The 18,563-nt window shown below is 47.5% G+C and overlaps 1 long non-coding RNA gene across 1 annotated transcript in view; it reads left to right on the top strand.

Moving 5' to 3' along the window:
- The first annotated feature begins 17,046 nt into the window (after nt 1–17,046).
- Nucleotides 17,047–18,563, top strand: part of LOC144120787 (uncharacterized) — a 189,859-nt gene continuing 188,342 nt past the window's right edge. The window contains exon 1 of the long non-coding RNA XR_013312485.1: nt 17,047–17,513. This is a non-coding gene — a long non-coding RNA (uncharacterized LOC144120787). The remainder of the gene's footprint in view (nt 17,514–18,563) is intronic.

The raw sequence follows: 18,563 nt of genomic DNA, 5'->3' as shown, positions 1-18,563 counted from the left end.
GCCACCTGTGTACAGTTTGTTAGTCATGCACCGCAATGGTGGCCTAGTAGTTTGAGCATCCGCGGCGGGGTTCGATCCCTAGTGCCGCTGGGTACCCGCCGGTGATAAAATGGGTACAAGCTTTTCCCTGGTTTGGTGCTCTGCTTATTTGGGGTAAAAGGCTTTGGAAATGGCCACCCAGGTGAAAATTCAAAGTGGTTTATGGTACAGGTACCGCTTGACAAAAGGGACCATTTGGAACTACTAGGTCAGAAAAAAAATCATGGAAATTTCAATTGCAGCCAGTTGAATATTTCAGTTCGCTCCGACTGGGTTTTGAAATTGGTTTTAAATCATTTGTAAGGTGCAAAAGAAGAAATTGGCAGTGGTTTAGCTCAGGTTAAACCTGGAGTTACGCGATAGCTCCAGCTGGGCTAGTGGAACTTCCTCGGTTGAATTGCAAAGTTAGTCTTTCGCGGCTCCATTTCGCTGAGCGTTCCTTCTTCGTCCTAATTGACGCGGCGCATGCGCACAGCTGTGGCAGCTCTGTTTAGCCGGCAGCAGCAGCTGCTCCGCACCACGTGGCTGGTCACGTGACGAACCACGTGATCAGTCGCGCCGCCGGCAGCTGTTGCACACCGCGTGGCGCCGCCGCCAGGCTGAAGGCTCGAAATGCTACCGTAATGTAGCTATCGCTAGAAAAAATATGTGAGGCCCGTAGGGCAATGCTCAGCCTTGATATCCACGTTTTCTCAGGAGAACTGCGTATGCTGTCATGAAAATCGACACAGACAAGCATACATCATGCACAAGAAACACATGAACAGTAGTAAGTGAGTGAAAAAACCTTTACTGTCCAGCAGAATGAGACCACCTCATCCAGACCTCCCCTGTCCCATACCCTCAGTTAAAGGGAGGAGGATCAGGAGAGATCTGGCCGCATGGGGTAGTCGCGTCAGATGCTGGCCAGGATCTCGTATCCCGGCGGCCTCTTCAGCCAGTCGGACGGCGGTGAGCTGGAGCTCGGGGTCCGTGCTCCGGAGCAAGGTCTCCCAGGCGTCTCTACTACTAATGTTCTTTGCCCTGCCTGGGGATTGGCTACACTCCCATATTATGTGGTCGAGGGTCCCTCTCGCCCTGCACTTCTTGCATTTATCGTCCTCTATTTCTGGAATGATATGGTTGCTTAGAATTGGGTGTGGCTAGACATCTGTTTGTAGACGCCTCCACGCCACCGCCTGTTGATTGTTGAGTGCTTTGCTAGGTGGGGGAAAGTACCTGCGATGTTGTCTATACTATTCTGTAACTTCCTGACAGGAGATTAGTCTCCCTTCTCTCCCGTGATCTGCGAACGGTGGCCCGTCTTGTGCAGCTCGGTGGTAGAGATCTCGAGCTACCTCGTGGGCCGCTTCGTTGCCACGGACAGATTCGTGCGCGGGGGTCCAGATTATATTGATTGTTCTATTCAATGTCGCTTGTCTTAAAATTTTGGCGGCGAGGGGAGAGACTCTCCCTCTACTAAAATTTTGGACTGCAGCTTTGCTGTCGCTTATGACGTATTTAGCTTCAGAACCGACGCAAGCTAGTGCTATTGCGACCTCCTCTGCCGTCTCGGTGTTTGTCCCTAGGATAGTTGCGACCGTGATGGGGCTACCCACTCCGTTCACTACCGCGACGGTCGTGTACTGTCTATGTCTATCGCCCGCTGCGTCTACGTAGGCGACCTCTTCCTGAGGCTTGTCACAGTAGTAAAATTGGCTCATGTGTACATCCACAGAACACACTACGTCTGTCTGTCTGTTGTTGCCAGGAAGAAAGAAAAGTAAAGTGCACAGGCCTGCTCACTGGCTCAAGATGAGCCACAATCGCTACCACATGCAGAGAGTAGGAGAGTTGAAAGATTGGATAGAAAGGCAGGATAGTAAAGATGCGCTAAAGACAAGGCCGATCCCAGAGGCAGTGCAATACCGGGTCAACCGGTTGCGGGAGTGAAGCATCCTTCAAACTCTCCGCCACATTTCCAAAAATAAGTACAATTGGACCCGTAACAGATTGAAGAGAAGTTTACCGCGGCCCTGAAAGGGACTGGCATCCCTCGCAAAAACAGACACAGAACGGCGACTAATGTCGCCCAACCTAAATACATGCTTTGGCGACTAGCGTCACCTTACCTCTGCAATAATGCACGTTGGCATAAAATGCACAGATACTCTACGGAGTCCAGACATTCGCAACACACTACGGCTCCCATATATATGTACTCCACTTCTAGCACACTCATACTAGGGCCACCGGAGCTTGCCCATTGAACGCAGTTAATTTATATAATGTTGAATTAATATAAATGTTGAATGCAATTCAGTAAGTTAAGCTGCTGATAGTTCTTATTTTAAGAATCGTTTTAGGTTTGCCTTGTTTGCCTAATATGCAAATGTTCACAGGGACTGTGGCTAAGCTGTGGCGACTTAGTCTAGTGGCACCACTGGAAAGCAAGGGGGACCACTTGTAAAGCCACTTTATATTTTCACCAGGGGGGTCTTTGCCCCCACCTTGAGAAGAAGAAAAATACCTTGTGCCTTGGCACTCTTTGGCCTCAGATGCACTTGCGCCACAAAAAAATCCCAATCATCATCAGTTCGTTGATCATGATTACATGGGAATTCATAGCAGCTTTGCGTGTCAATCGTGCTTGAAACGTAGTCAAAATTTGGGGCAGTTAAGATCGAAAGTGCCTTTGTGACAATGGTATATAAAAGAAGAGATAGGAAGGGCAAGGCGCAGGAGGGTCGTGATCTATTCCTCCTTGCGAATATGGTCAGCAAAAGCGCCCAGCACCAACTTTCAATGAACACTTTATCCACTGAAAAGCCAATCTTTTACCAATAAGTCGGCGCTGCTTAAAGGACTGGGCACCTAATTCTTGTTGAATGGTTTTTTTTGTCAAATAATGAATTGGGCATTGGGGATCGCTTAGTAATTTGCAACTGAATTTTTCCTAGCGCTGTTAACCGAACGATGCCTGCGGTGTGACGTGTAGTCGACCTTTAGGTCGCGTGAGGCATGAAAAAACTCGCAATACAAACGTTCATACATATTTTCAATTCACTGCAACACTTAAAACCAGCTTGCTTTGAGAACTGGAATGACAACGAATGACGTCATCGGCAGTTGTATTGGCGTCCTTTTCGTGCCTCACGTGACCTAAAGTCGACTACACGTCGTGTAGTACACTGTACGTCGGTTGATAAAACCGAAACGGCGTCAAGAAATAATTATAAATTATTTACAGTCATTGGCGAATATCGCGCAGTAATCCATGTATATCAATGTCTTAACGCGTCATTTGAAAGCAGAAAAAACACAACCAAAAATTTGGTGTCTGAAGTCCCGCAAATGTTCGAGCCGTGACGCAGGCTGATTTGTTCTGTGGCAGTGCCTCCAACAGCTACTGCTGGCCAGATTCCAGCGATAGAAGTGCTGCTCTTACTGCGCAAACTGTACCACTAACGGTTTACCACTGACTCGCCGCGGCGGCTCAGTGGTTAGGGCGCTCGGCTACTGATCCGGAGTTCCCGGGTTCGAACCCGGCCGCGTTTCGATGGAGGCGAAACGCTAGGGCGTTCGTGTGCTCTTCGATGTCAGTGCACGTTTAAGATCCCCAGGTGGTCAAAATTATTCCGGTGCTCTCCACTACAGCACCTTTCTTTTCTTAGTCCCTCCCTTATCCCTTCCCTTACGGCGCGGTTCAGGTGTCCAACGATATATGAGACAGATACGGCGCTACGGCACCTTTCTTTTCTTAGTTCCTCCCTTATCCCTTCCCTGACGGCGCGGTTCAGGTGTCCGCCGATATGTGAGACAAATACTGCGCCATTTTCTTTCCCCAAAAACCAATTTTCATTTTTTTTTTACTGCTGCGGGACAAACGCACAAGTGTAACAATGAACAGACAGCGCTGTTATTTAACCGCGCAGAATTCAGCTACAAACTTCATGCGCAGTGTCAGAGCGTTCCGCAAAAAAAAAAGTGGACGTTGACGCATTTAAGAACGTGAAACCTTACGGATCACTAACAATAGGGCGAGTACCTTGCGGCGTAGTTCACAATGCGCGACCCGAAGTGAAACGATCCCGAATATGGCGCGCTAGCCGCGACGTCGCTATAGCGCTGGCAAATATGGTGCGGTCTCAGTGAACACCTTCTATTAAGTTTGTCCTATCGATCACGGTAGAGTCGCTGAGTAGAATAGCAGTAGAGTCGCAGAGACTCTAGTTCGCAGCGCCGTAACGCACAACCTATTGAGAGAACCAAGCAGTTTCTAGCACCCGTAGTGATTTTTCGTGTCACCGAGGCCGGCGCTTATCGCCATGAGCATCTGCGCTCTGTCGTAGCCACACGTGGTACGCATCAGCTACCTAGAAAAGCTAGGCACGGAATGTTGTCAGCCAAACGCGGGCCTGGTAAGGGTTCAGAATGCGGTCGCTTTAGAGTTACTGAACAAGTGCCTAGGATTGCACGTAGGTCTCCCGAGTTGCTGCAGAAAGCATCCAAAGACGAGTGGATACGAATATGTGTTTGACGAAGCCCCGGGAAAGTGTTGACGGTCATAGTGAGACGGAGTTGTCCTCGTGCTGTAACAGAAGAGAGCAGCGCCATGAGCACCCCTCGAGTAAGTATTCGAGTCCGACTTCGGCGGCGTGGACCTGAACGAGGTTGAGGCCCTGTTTCCTGGCAGTGCGGGTTGCTCCTGTCTGCACTAGAAAGTGATGTCATCCGCACAGATGTGGCACGGTGGAGGCTGAGAAGGGAGGAAAGCTTATCGGGAAGACTCTTCATTGCCAAACAATCGGAGTGGGTCAGACAGACAGACAGAAAAACTTTATTCAGCAAGTGAGGTTTAGACCCAGCTGGGTCCCTGGGCCACTGCGCGGTCCCGCACTGCATCAAGTAGGTCATGCCGGGACATGACGTCGGCAGCCCGAGTCACCGCAGCAAGCTGCGATGTCGGGTCTGCAGACATAAGCAGGACCTCCCAGTCCTCCCAGCTCGAGATGGCGTGCTGTCCCCGCGGGGGAGGGTCAGCAGGGCAGCCGAAAAGGATATGGGAGAGTGTGGCGTGGGGGTCACCACATAGGGAGCATGCAGGGGATGTGCCGCAATAGTGGGATAAAAGCTGAGGGGATGACAGAGAGCGGGTCTGGAGGCGTCTGAAGAGGATCTGTTGGGAGTGCGTAAGAGAGGGGTGGGGAGGAGGGTAAGTTCGACGGTCCAAACGGGGCATTTGCGTGAGCTCCGCAAAGGTGTGCACCCGCTCCCTCGAGAATCCTGGATCGAGACTGTCCTGAGCCCGGCAAATCAGACCTCGGGCCAATTTATCGGCAGCCTCGTTTCCAGGGTTCCCGGAGTGAGCCGGCACCCACTGAAGCTCTACCCTGCGCGGTAAATTTTGGGTAGGGGTGTTCAACAATTGCCAGGCAGGGGCATGGGAGCTTAGCATCAGTGTGTAATTGGTTCGAAGCTGATGTCTGAAGCCGGAAGATAGCCGGCATAGTTGTGGAACCCTGCTAATTTTCCAGAGCTATAGAAATCATATACCCATGGGGCGAAACAACCTTGGCACAGAGTCTGGTCAACGTCATTAGAGAGATCGGTCTGAGGTCAGATGCCTTACATGGCCTAACGTCGATTCCCCCAATCTCAGTCTCGTAACAGCATTAGATGCCGACCTTAGTGACGTTGGCATAACTTATGGCCAGCGTAACAGAAAAAGGTTATTGCCTTTGAAAGAAAAAAAAACGCTCCTGTAGAGTGGTGTTCGGGTATAGTTTCGTGCGACGTGATATCTAAAGTACGGAAACAAATTGCAGCGGAAACACGGATTTACGGGGATTCGAACTCGCTACCTTCCGACGGTGTAGCGGTCGCGTTACAGACTATAGAACCAGGATACAGCCCCCGGAGCGAAAGGCGACAGACTTTTTACGACCCCCGTTGCAAGTTATAGTAGGATAAAATTTAAGAACGAAAAAAAAGCTTTTGGTAGCACTGGTCATGCGTATGATCCGCGGCGCTGACCAATAACAACAGTGAACGCAAAGGGTTTTTATTGTTCGACTATGAAACAAGCCAGTGACCTCAAAATCCTTGAGCTTATAATTACGTCCCGTGATTGGCTCCTTGTTTAGATAATAAGATCAGCTTCAACAACGGTCTACTTTTTGTAACGAAGGAATTCTGTTCGGCGATTCTGAATTTGGGCGGAGCTTCACTACATCTTTGAGTCGTATCCGGCCATAGAGAAAGGGAAGAATGTAGGAGGAGCCATTGCGTCACAGTTTTAGCAGCCGGATGTGAATGTTCCCGTTCTGTACAAAATGCGGCGGCGGTGTGAGCGAAGAATCCCCGGAGAAGCAACCGAGGTGGGCCGCCTAGGTCACGTGACCTTGCGGCGTCATCACACCCTGTCCACCGGATTGTGAGCCAACTGACCACCGTGGCAAGGGTAAAAGAGGGGTTCGTTGTGACAAACATACGGAAGCCAACAGTCACTGAAAGCGAGGGGCATAGGGGATTTTTTTTAATTAGTGATGTTCATCAATGGGTGTTTAGCATGGTAATTAGTTTTTAAGATAGTAGATTAGAAAGCAGAAGAAAAGCTACATGCCACCGGTGGGATCCGAACACACGACCTCCGAATTTCGCGACCAGTGCTCTACCAACTGAGCTACGGCTACGGCTGTCCAATCTCCTGCTTTCGGGGGTATTTATGTGCAGTGTAAGCGTGACAGTTAAAATTAATGACTGGTGGCGGGAGGTAGCCCGGCAAGAGCCACCTGGGACGCACAAGCCCCACCGATGGCAGCACCTGCCATCGCAGGGCAGTGGCGCATCGTTTAGCGGCTGCACCGTTGCGCAAGGAGGGGAATGAAGACTCTCAGTGGTCTATGAATGTATAAGGTCGAGAATGACCATTCCCGCATATATGGTCATTAACATGTTAAAGCTATTGCGACATACCCTTCAGGCAGAACTTAAGTGTCCCCTCCAATTTTTTCTTCCACTTCTGTGCATCACTTGCAATCATTGTCTGATTTTGTTCCACGTGCAAAGAACATTATATGGATCGATTCATTCGTGCATTTATTTTGATGCCGTTGTTGGACGTCATGGCAATGGCACAACGTATCGGTGGTAACTTCAGGAAAAGAGAAGGGCAACTCGCCATTGAAAGTCGTCGGCCCAATCTTCCTTCATGGTGGGTGAATAGCGCAACAAAGGCAAGACAAGCGCTGACTAGCAACTGAGTTTATTGAAGAACGAAAAGTGGTAATATAGTGAAGTGAACAATAAAATATAAAAAACAGAAAAAAACGACAAAAGGGGGTAAACAACCTATGTTGTTGCTCAAAAACTCAGTTGCTAGTCAGCGCCTGTCTTGCCTCTGTCGAGCCTTTGTTGCGCTGTTCACCCACCATGAATGCTTACCAACTCGCCCAAATTTCAGCTTTCTTCCTTGCCAGCATTTAACCAAATATACGTCCCTGTCCAACGCTGGTTCAACACCGGTACAAGGTTAGCTACCAATCATGTCGGTTGCTGATGTCAGACCTCTAACCGGCCGGTCATCGCTAGTCGGCAGTTTCCGCTTGAGTAGCGTCGTCGGCACACAACTCGGCAAGCACCTACTGGAACTAGGCGTGTGTAGATTCACTCTTTTAAAGCAGTCGAACCTGATTTGCCGCAAGCGTCGAACTGTCTAACTATATTAATTTGTTAGTAAGCTTAAACATAATTTCTTTTTAGTACAGAAGCCGTGACTGCAGAATGTGATAATGTCAGAACCTTTCTATGGGTAGCGACCTTGTCATCATCCGATGTGCGCGTGTTTCTATAAACAGTCGTGCCTCGTTAATATGGATACTTTGGTTCCCTTAAAGCGAATCGTCCATAATAACAAATCACGAAGAAAAAACAAAACATGTTGTGATTAAGGCCTGCTTCTGCGCATACTGGTGTCCAGTGAAGTGAACTTAGACATGATTTTCGGGGCTACAGACCCATTATCCCGGTCGCCATTGTGCTTGAAATAATATCGTGCAGCTTCACGCGCCTAGGGGTCTATGATATGCTTGAAGGCATCTCGGGGCTAAATGACCTGACTACTACTACGACTTCTCGCATCTCACGAACCGCTACTATATATCAGTACACAGTCTGATGATGACTGCTGAATGCAGCTTTCTACGTGGCACCAGCTGGAGAGAGAGTTTTCATCGCAGTCATTGATGCAATATGGAAAATAGTGAGGCGCGTCATTTGGGCGAATTTGTAAAGTATATGCAACCACCAAGGAAAAGGCTCATCACTCAGTCATTCGCACTTTTTCATTGCACTCCGCTAATGTCCTACGCTCAAAATGCAGAAATCGAAACACCTACCCGCCGCGGTGGCTCAGTGGTTAGGGTGCTCGACTACTGATCCGGAGTTCCCGGGTTCGAACCCGACCGCGGCGGCTGCGTTTCTATGGAGGCGAAACGCTAAGGCGCCCGTGTGCTGTGCGATGTCAGTGCACGTTAAAGATCCCCAGGTGGTCGAAATTATTCCGGAGCCCTCCACTACGGGACCTCATTCTTCCTTTCTTCTTTCACTCCCTCCTTTATCCCTTCCCTTACGGCGCGGTTCAGGTGTCCAACGATATATGAGACAGATACTGCGCCATTTCCTTTCCCCAAAAAAACCAAATATTAAACACCTCGCCTAGACAGTATAGAGATTTTGTTCTCATATCCGTCCATATTACCCAGACAAAAATACATGGGCCTTATTGGGCACTGTGCTTTTTCCCCTGTCCATTGTCCGGACAGCGAGTTTCCATATTAACGAGGCGGAAGTACATTAAAAAAGCTTGGTCCCCAGAAAGACTGTCCATAATTGGAGTCGTCCTTATTAACGGAGCTCGTATAAACGAGGCACGACTGTATGCGTGTCGCCCGCGAGTGCTGTTGCACGGTCGTGACCATTTTGGCTGTGCGGTTTTGGCCGAAGGTACCGCGACAGGAATCATGTATGGTTACCGCATTGCCGCATGATAAAAATGTACCTTTATATTCCTTCACTCTCGCTAGCTCAATCACTCATCCATCGCATAGCGCTTGTGTATACAAACAGCTTGCATATGCAATGTGCCCCTGGCTTGGCGCTTATCTACATTGCTGCTTATCTAAAAAAAGGCGAGATAAGAGAGAAGCAAACAAGAGAACGAAGTTCGCTACACTTTATACGATATGTTTTACTAAAGTGGTCTCACGGCTCGAGATAGTGGTAGCTAAAACTGTCCCTTTGTATAAACATGTTGCCAAGACTAATCTCAGCGCGTTATCGGCCTCTTTTCTCGAGCCCGTCTAATGCATCGCTCACCCTTCCGCATCCGCAAGTTTGTGATGAACGCAAGTGAGACGCGCTGGTTGTTGTCTGGCTCAAAACTACCTGCGCCACGCGACATAATTCAGCTGCGTATATATGATATTTGTGACAACTACGCACAATTCGTTCACTTGTTCATGGCTAGCCCTGCTGCCGTCGATGATGTGTCCAGTCGCGCGGTGCATTTCATGTTGCCCGCTTCAGTACACAACATGCGGCGTACAACCAGCGGGCGAGCTGCTTCAGTAATGCAAGGAAGCCTGAATGCCATCGGCAAGAAGTGTGTAGGAGGAAGCAGTATGAAATAACCCCCCCCCCCCCCCCCCCCCCCGCCCAATCGGGGCCGGTCGCATGTTTGTTGGCGTGCTGCTCTTTTGTCTGACGCTTCTTTTTTTGCCCTTCATCACGTTCTTCCAAGCTCTCCTTTGTAACATTGTATTCTGTTTTCTTTTTCTTACGGGAGTTCCCGTAGAAGTAGCTGCTTCTGTCCTCGCATGCCTAATGACACATACCCACTGGGAGGAGGATTGGCCAAGACTCGGGCTGTGACATCCCAATGCTGAAAAGGATGCTGCTATAATGAGAGTGAAAACAGACTAATCGGATACATTCTGTCCAGGTTATCTTCTGCATCGTCCACTACTTCTCCCTCTTTATCGTTTGTTCCAATCCCCCATGGATAACATGGGTGATAAGGATAAAGGGGACATGCGTGAAATGTGTTCGATGTACGCTATACGTGCATACAGTGTGCATACAAAGTACACCTCCGATTGCTTTGACGCTCGGACAGAAAAGTGACTGTGAGTGTACTGCAAAGGAAGACATCAGATGAATCCCCCTCCTCCTCCTCCTCCTCCTCCTCATTGTGCTCCTATTCCGTTCTAAACAATGTCTTCAATTAACCACGCCCTGTGCCATATCTGTCGCCACCCTATCCCCCGCATACCGGGGGGCATCATTGCATTCGTGCATTAACACAGTGACGATTTTCTGCAGGGCTGTCGTATTACATGAACGCAACTAGCTCAGGAAGGCAATGCGCGTCGAATTTATTTCAAGTTCGCGGTGGTATCTTGACGCATTACGCAACACTCGGTGCAACGTACAGACTGGAATGTCTTACGAAGCAGAGCGCGCGTCACGCCTTGACTCAACCAGGCCCGAATTCAGGGCAGCGGAGGGGATCTCCCGTTCCAGGTAGTCTTCCGAGCGTTGCGCGCGGGCTCGCCTGCGACCCGGGATGAGTCACATGTAATTCGGTAGGAACGGGGTCATCGTTGTTGTTTCGGCGCTACCAGGCGCCAACGTAACACCGATTCGCTTGCATCATGCGCCCCGACCATGGATGGGTGTTTCGCCTCAAATTGTGCCAGATCCGCTATGTAACGAGCAAACGGACGTCACAAGCCGACCTCATTGGTTGTGGACAAATTGATTCAGGGAAAACTTCCAAACCGGAACGGAAACCGCTCGATGGAGGCTGCTAGGGACACAGTATAGTTGCAATCGGAGACGTTCCTTTTTTTTTTTTAGCAGTGCGTTAAAGCGGCGGCTGTTTTACTGAAACGTTTTATGTAGGCATACGTAATCAAAGCCCGGAAGAGGTTTCTGCTGTTTACTAAGTGGGCGCGCGATAACGCAGGGAGCTGCTTTTTGCCGCGCTTATCTTATTAAGCTTGACGTCATAGTTGTTTCACCTTGGTGGTCGCATGTCATCGCGGTCGAGATGCCGCAACGCATTGCGCCAAGGTTTCGCAGATTGCGAGATATGTGACCTGAACAAGCATGTCAGGGAAAAGTAAGATTCCCTTACGTAATCGACCCACAAAGAATGCTGCCCCAAAATTTACAGACTTGTGCTTAATTGGGTTTTGTGAGACCTATCAAGGCAAGCAAATAAAAAATTTGTTTCGTGATACCAGTGTCGGTTAAATAACCATAGGTGGCTGAAGTTAACGTGGAGCCCTCCACTACGGCGGCTGTTTTGTCTCTTCCTTCTTTCACTCCCTCCTCCATTTCTTAATTCTCTAACGACGTGGTTGAGGTGTCTTCTTTGAGTCACTTACTGCGCCTTTCCTTTCGTCTTCTTTCCTCGCAGCAAAGTTGCAGTTTATATTCTTAAATTTCTTACTTGAGACTGAAAACATAAACAAAATGCCATCATATAGACCATCCCCCTCCACTATACTTTCATCACTGTCATGCCATCGTTAGAGTAGAAAAAATGTATCAGGCACCCGTATCAGATGTATCTGACCAGATAACGTAAGATTATTTTTTTCCACGTCTGCTGAACAGATTTGTATAAAATATGTGGAACATGAAACATAAGGTAAAGCTATTGACTGAGGGGCACAGATTTGTGACAAAAGCCGTTTATCTTTACAAATCCGGAAACAGCAAAATTAGGATGTTTTTAAATTTATATTTTGCAACTCCATAGCTCCGTAGCGACAAACAGGCGTAAAAATTTGATAAATTATTCTTGATATAACGCCTAAAGGCGACACAACTGGAACTCTAAATTTCGATATCTTTTTCTCCGTTAATTGTTTCTACTTTGCAATCTATAAGAAAAAACGTCAATGTAGTAGGATACCACGACGAGTAACTTGTGTAGTTTTCAATAGAAAATACGGGCATTTGACTCAGTGGAAGCATCAGTCATGCGTTAAAATAAAAAAAAAACGATGATGTGCCGCAGGCAGTAACTTGGCTTCACATGATTACGTAAGTGCAACTGATCGATTACCTTGTTAGCTGTATACAAAATTTTGTCGCATTCCAAAAATTCTCGATTCTATTCCTGGTAATTCCTATTTCTTTAATTCATTTGACTGTTCCAATTTTTGTATTGATTTAGTCTTCTGACGCCTATTTTTCCCCGCGCATATACCTCATTTGGATTATCTACTTAAGCTTGGCCAATCCCCCTGCGTGGGTATGTGCCATGCTTACTAAGGAGAAGAAAAAGTAACTAGGCGCGACGCAGAGCTGAAGGAACTCCGCAAGCGAGTTGAAACTGTGTAGGCCCGTGAGCCTCCACTACGGCACATCTTTCTTCCTTTCGTCTTTCATTCCCTCCTTTATCCCTTCTCTTACGGCGCGGTTCAGGTGTCCAACGATATATGAGACAGATACTGCGCCATTTCCCTTCCCCCAAAACCAATTATTATTATTATTGTACGCCCGTGATGAGAATGCTGAAGTTCAGCAGCTCAAACTGGAGGTAAATTCGAAATTTGAAATTTCTTGAAATTCAGACAAAATACAATTGTCTAGGTGAAGAGGGCTAAAGGTGCCACATGAGGTCACCTGACTAGGCCCTAAGAACCCTGCATTCATACAGCACTGTGTTGACATGAAAGGCATTTCAACAAAATTCTGCAAGAATATCGTAAGATATCACATACAGCAAAAAAAAAACATTACAACAAAATTCTACAAGAATATCGTGTGAATTCACATACAGCAATAAAAAAAAAAGATTTGAAAACGCACCCCTTCTACAAGTCAAAGTAACTTAAAAAAAAGAGAATAACCACAAATGTGTTCTGTTGGCAAAACAAAGAAAGATTACCAGAATGGAGGGGATCGCTTGGAACACAGCAGCAAATATACTGGCACTGCAGTTCCTTCAAACATGGTCGGGTTTATAGGCAAGTCAAGACTTGGAGTTGCGAAGTAGACGCCATAACTTAGTTATTAATAGTGCCTGATTATGCGATAATGAGGCCTTGCTTTTCGAAAATCAACGAAGTTCGTTGCGCTGTAGAACTTCCCTACCTGAGTCTTCATGAGTGAAGTGGAGGAGGAGACAGCTGGCTTCGGAAATGCAAGTTGAGAGATTCGCAATCCAAACTGTCTGTCATTGAGAATTTTACTCAACGAAACAATTTGTTTTTCCTGGTTGCCAAGAAATGGGCCAATAAGAATGGGTTTGGATACGCCTGACACTGCAGGTGCCAGAGCGAAGAACTGGTGGAGAATCCGCAGATGTCGCTCGTGTGGAGGGCTACCTGGGAAAGGTTGTCTCGTAAGTATTTATATTTTGAATTGTTTTCTTGAATGAATCTACTTGAAATCAGCATGAAAGGTAACTCCTTACCAAATAACCTGAATGCGATTGTTACGAAAGAATCAGCATCGCCACTTTTGCATATTAATATATAACCTGCTCGAGCTAAGGAAGAAATTTTCCACGAGTTCCTAAAAGAATTTCAGATTAATTAGACAGCACTTGCGATCCGAGAGGCATGGCTACGCGATCATAAATGTTTTGTTTCTAACAATTATTATTCTTTCCATCTGAATCCTGTTGCTTGTCCCCCCCTCCCCTTCCCCTCCTAGACGGCAAAATTGACGAAGTTTTTATTTGTATCGAGAATGTCTTGGAATCTACGCATGCTTGTGGTTGCACTGTTTTTACGGGTGGTGATTTCCACATTAATATGGATGAACGCTCTTGACGAACACGCATGTTGCTTCTTTTAAAATCATATTTCATTCAAAATGTGATCGAGCTGCCCACGCGTGTTACCCGTTCGTCAGCAACCATGCTTGACCTGTTAAACGTCAGCAATTCTACTGTAGCTTTATCAGCAGGCGTTATTGACAGTTCTCCCAGTGACCATCTTCCAGTTTATGCAATTTGTAACACTTATGTCCAAAATACATACCCTAGCTCGCATCAACAAAACAAAGTACAGCAAATAAGTAGGGATACGCTAAAAACATTCAGAAATGCTATTAGGAGGTTTGACTGGGGACCAGTATTCAAATATACAAATGCTGATAAAGCATTCCAGCTCTTCTCAGATCAGTTCGTTTTAATTTATAGAGGATGCTTTTCATACAAGATGGTTAAAACAGCTAAAAGAGCTGGTAAGCCCTGGGTCATGCCACATATCCGTAAAATGAGTTCAAAGAAACACGAATTGTATCAGGTATTTCTTTCTCAATTTTCAGAGGGCATCGTCATAAACTAAATGCTATGTTAACGAAGGCAAAAATAACGACATCACAGACAAAAAAAAATCGTTTGCAGAAGATTTAGCACACTGTATAATGCAACAATAAAATGGGCCTAGCAATTTGGTTATTGATAACGAGATATTTGCTGGAGAGGAACTGGCTGAGAAAGTTAACGAATAATTCGTTTCGGTTGTTGATAGTGAACATCATCCTAGTGATCTTGACTACATAGACAATTATACGTCTAACACTATCTTCCTTACCCTGTGTCGGCACCCCAGCGATGGCCTAGTGGTCTGAGCATCCGCCTCGCATGCGGGAGGTGCGGGTTTCGATCCCCAGTACCGCTGGGTACCCACCGGTGATACAGTGGATACAAGTTTTCTCCTGCCTGGTGCTCGGCTTTTTGTAGCGGGAGCTACACTAGGCTACCAGTCGAGCATTTCGCGGTAGACGCGAGAGGCCAGTTGTGCGCATGCGCTACCATGGTACATGCGGGAGGAAAGTTGTGCGCATGTGCCATTACCATGGCAACCGAGGAGGAGGAGTGGGTGCGCCGCGCGCTTCGTCGTTCTTCTCCCTCCTTTATCCCTTCCTTTACGGCGCGCTTTGGGTGTCCACCGAGATATGTGAGACGGTTACTGGGCTTTGCGCGCTCGCGGCGCCATCTGGCATGACGTCACACCGCGCGGCTCGCCGCCGCCGCCGTTTGGTATGACGTCACACTGCGTTCATCACCGGAACCGCGAGTCGTCGCATGCGCAGCATTGCCTATAAAAGGCGGAGATGTAATCGGCGGCTGTATCGCAACGCTTGATATGGATTCACAGAAGGAGAGTCCAGCCGCTGCTAAACGGCGGTATAGACAAGAGAACATTAACTCTTCCGATCCTGAGGTTGTCGCCTGGCAGTTGGCTACTCAACAGAGAATGAGCGTCAGTTGGCGAAGAGAGCTGCGGAGACGCCCGAACAGAGAGAGGAACGCCTTGCCAAACGGAGACGCCAGGCTGCCCAGCGTAAGAGACGCCGCATAGCCGCCGAGATGGAGCCTATGGAAGGCGTCAGTCAACGGCAACCAACCGAAGAGGACGTGAAGGCCCGTCGTGTTACTGATCACGCTGTTAGAGTTTCCGAAAGTGCATATGCGACCCGGACATTTCCAGCGGACATGTCTCTTATTTGTAAAGATACAGTGACTACAACAAGCTCATCCAGGGAAACGTTCCTCCCGCTACGTATATCCTGGCATAGCGGAGCCAAGCCACTGCCAATTTTTTTAGGGCGAAATGCCTGGGAAATGGGTCTTCGACCCCATCTTGAGTAGAAAACAGCCTTGTGCCATGGCGCTCTTTGGCCACAGATGCTCTTGCGCCATAAAAAAAAAATCATCATCATCTTACCTTGTGTGATGAGCGTTCAGGCGCATGCAAAATCACTAAAAGTGAAGGCGCTATTGGTGTTAAATGCAATCATGTATGCACGACATAGACATTATTTGTTCTATTTTAACTTACATTTTAGAACTTAGCCTTAAATACCGGTGTGTTTTCTTTTGAAATATGAAAGGCAAAAGTAGTTATTCTACACAATGGGGTTTTAATGATGTTCTTAATAACTGTAGCCTATATCCATTTTACCGATATTTTCCAGGGGCGTAGAGGGAATTATTTTGCATTTCTGAATGATCTTGGAAATGCAATGTTAACGCAATGAAACAATTTGGATTTAGGCAGCACTCATCTATCGAACTGGTACTTCTGTGTCAAAAGGATTCATTATCGCTAATATTGAGAACAAAATGATTGCATTAGGAATATTTGCAGACTTTTCAAAATCAGTCGACAGTATAAATCAGTCGTACTCTTCTGTTAAAACTTTCATCACACTGTAGCAGAAATAAAGTGCTTTATTTAATTTCCAATTACCTCTGTAATCGCGTCCAGTGTGTCACACTATTGATAGCTTCCAGTGAGCTTACAATCGTGTTAAACATAAAATTCCTCACGGAAGCTTGCTGGGTCGTCTCCTATTCAATAAACCGGGTGTTTTAGCGAACACTTTCGAAAATTCCTGAAAATATTGGGTTCAATATAGCAGAAGAATAGGTGTAGGATCACACTCTCTGCGCCGGCGGACGCAATGTGCTGCAAAACCCATGTAATTATGCAGGTAATTAACAAAACCCACTAATTAACTTTTTCATTATCGTAGCTGGGTGTTTAGTCCCAATTGGGAGTTAGATGCCGTGAACAAGACGATGTCATATCAGCTTTTGAAACGAAGAAAAACTCAATTTCTAGAGCCCTGCAGCGCGAAGAAATCTGGCGCTTTTTTCCCGCACGCGACCGAAACTGAGCGTTCTAGGAGCGCCGGAGGTATGGCGTAAGCGAAGCGTCCGCCGGTGACGAGTCGTAATGAATGCAGCGCCCAGTTCGAAACGCGTGTGCCAACTTTCCTCGCCACAGAACATCGGCGCTCAGCTTAGACCGCGGCTGGCGTTATCGACTGCTTCGTCGCTCAGAGTAGGGAAAATTGTAGTCATCGTCAGTTACGGGAATGTCGGTTTGAGCGCCCTGATGCAGTGTGCGTGCGTGCGTGCGTGCGTGCGTGCGTGCGTGCCACTTCTGGTATGGCTGCCCGACGGGCTCTTTTTTGTGCGTCATCATGAATTCATTTACTCACTAGGTTGATCTTCTGTTATCTTATAATCGCTGCGCATCAGGAACCACGTCCGAAAAAGAAAAGCTTTGTCAGCGTGGCAAGGAGAGCTTGCGCGGCAGTGTGCTATCGGGCAGTTGTTCTTGCGGTTGTGTTGGCGTGTGTTACCTTCAGTTTCCCAATAGAGCGCAGTCGTTTGCATTTCAGGTGCTTGTCTTGGAGGTGCGCGTGTGACAAGGCTATTGCAGTGCCAGTGTTTCAAATCGCCTGAATGTGTGGAAGTGCCGCCTAAGAATAAAACGTCACGCCGCATTGAGTGAATTGTGGGAATGGCCGCGCCATGCGCAACTCCCATACTCCACTGCCGAGAAGGTGGACATTGTGATCGCTTATGTGAGCGCGCAAATGGACGTGGAGTTGGCATGCAGACTGTATGCTGCCCAACAACCTGGTCGTCGAGTGCCGACTCGTCCCACGTACATATCGATATTTAATCGATTTAAGTCTACTGGATCAGTTCATATTCAGAAAAGGAAGAGACCAGGGAGCGCAACCGACGATTTTGACGTTGGTGTCCTCGCGTACGTTTCTGTCAGGCCAGAAGCAAGTGTCAGTGAAATCGCCAACGCGTACGGAGCCAGCCCGGCATCAGTCTCGAGGTCACTATTAAGACACAGCTACCACCCTTATCATGTGTGTCTTCACCAGGAACTGACATCGAATGACTTTCAGAAACGGCTCGTATTTTGCAACTGATGCCTAATTAAATGGGATGAAGACCCGGAATCCCTGCACAAAGTGCTTTGGACAGACGAGGCCAAATTCTGCAGGGACTCCGATGTTAACTTGCACAATGCGCATTATTGGTGCGACAAGAACCCAAATTGGCGCCGCCAGCACAAGCACCAAATAAGATGGTCAGCATATGTTTGGTGCGGCATTTGTAACGGCCGCATTGTCGGTCCTTACTTCATCAGCGGAAACCTCACTCGGAAAAAGTACATAGACTGCGTCCTAATAGGCGCCGTCTCTGAATTTGTCTCAGAGCTACCACTGGCCAGGTTTTAAAAAGAATGTGGTTTCAGCATGACGGAGCCCGGCCACATTTTTTTTTCGTTCCGCGGTGCAATTCCTGGAGAGCACCTTCTCACAGCACGGGACGTGTCTGATCCAGCACACGGAAACCGTATTGAGCCAGCCGGTACGGAGCATCTTAGTGCTAAAATTGCGATGTTCTCAGTTGGAATCTTTTCATCTACGAAGTCATTTTCATTTATTGTACCAGTCAAGCCGATACCGCATAAAAGAAATAGACGCTTGACAGAAATAATACAATGCATGTCGCTATACCGGCACTGTTTAACGTTAAACGCACAGTCAGAGAAGAGTAGCTTAACCCTTTCACGAAGCTAGTGACTAAAATAAAAGGGATAAAAAAAACTCTTTACGGAGTTAACCAGACAGGCAGAGCGCCAGGTGTGCTTATCAGTGTTCCCAAAAGCGACGGCCGCGTAGCAGACGATGAC

This window comes from Amblyomma americanum, chromosome 2 (genome assembly GCF_052857255.1).
Source record: "Amblyomma americanum isolate KBUSLIRL-KWMA chromosome 2, ASM5285725v1, whole genome shotgun sequence".
Lineage (NCBI taxonomy): Eukaryota > Metazoa > Arthropoda > Arachnida > Ixodida > Ixodidae > Amblyomma > Amblyomma americanum.
Note: the sequence above shows the minus strand (reverse complement) of the source record. Positions and strands in the feature narration are given on the sequence as shown.